Source organism: Triticum dicoccoides, chromosome 1A, assembly GCF_002162155.2.
Source record: "Triticum dicoccoides isolate Atlit2015 ecotype Zavitan chromosome 1A, WEW_v2.0, whole genome shotgun sequence".
Classification (NCBI taxonomy): Eukaryota; Viridiplantae; Streptophyta; class Magnoliopsida; order Poales; family Poaceae; genus Triticum; species Triticum dicoccoides.
In genome coordinates this window covers 266961374-266962602 of record NC_041380.1, presented here as the reverse complement: position 1 = coordinate 266962602, position 1229 = coordinate 266961374, and positions in this window count along the sequence as shown.

Here is a 1229-nt window from a genome sequence, read left to right as displayed (position 1 = left end):
CCGAGGTCGCCAAGCCGCCACCCGGCCCGCTCGCCGCCCTCGGCTTCCGTGCCCGACCACCACTCCGGCCACCTCGCCGGCGAGCCCATCCTCCCGGCCGGCAAGTCCCCCGACGACTCCGGCGACCTCCTGCTACAGTGCTCCGGCGGACCTCGTAAATCGCGCCCGGATCCCGATCTGGATCTAGATCTCGGTTGACTTTCTCCCGAAACCCTAGTTCATATTGCCATGTTCGTCGTGTTGTAACTTTGCATCTGTAGCTCTGTTTTGGGCATATAGCATATCAAAATGTTCGCCTCAGAGAGTACATCATTTCATCTCATTGCATCATATTCATTTGAGTTCATCTTGATGCCCGAAATGCTGTTAGAAGTATGCTATTTGAGATATTTGTCAGATCTGCTGCTCCAATTAGTTATTTGTCATTTTTGCCATGATTATTGTGTGCATGATATGCCCCTGAGCTCTTCACGAGTTTTGTTATATGTTTTGACATCTATCTAGAGGTGCAACCCATGTATTTTTGTGATGTGTGTGGTGACTAGCACAAGCTTGCAAAGTGGAGCATTCGTTAATGCTGATTTCAGGGACGTAGCATTTCCACCAAGTCCTTGGACTGTTTATCTCATATTGCCATATGTTCATGTTGTTTCCTAGTGATCCGTGCCTCTTTTGATGATGATCAGTAAGGATGTTTTGTTAATCGTGTAGTGCTCTATCCATCCATGTCTTTGTTTGCAATTATAGAGCACCCTAGCTTGAGTCAGTCGAGCTCTACTTGTCATTTCGTGAATCTGGGCAGATTGTCTACTTGTTAGCAATTTTGCCGAGGATATTGTAGTTGATCCGTGCATGCTATGTTATTGTTCTTGCCATGTCTAGCTTGTATTTTGTGTATTCTTGATGGGGGCATGCTTAGATTGTCATGACTTGCTCTGTAGTGAGTGCATCGAGCTCGTAAACATGCCTACTTGATATCTGTTTCAGCATGCTCCAGTTTTCACCAAGTCTGAGAACTGATTATGTTTTTGCCATGTTCACATGCTTGCAAATGTATTTTCTGATCCTTTTTGGCTCAAGGTCACTAAGGGACTTTTTTTAAGCTCTTTGAGTAGCTCCATGCCATGCTTTACTTTGCCATGTTCAGGTCCTGTAGCATGTAGTTTTGTTGCTCCAAAGTGTGCTATCTGATCTGAAATTCCAGACAAGTGTTAATTTCACTAAGCCTG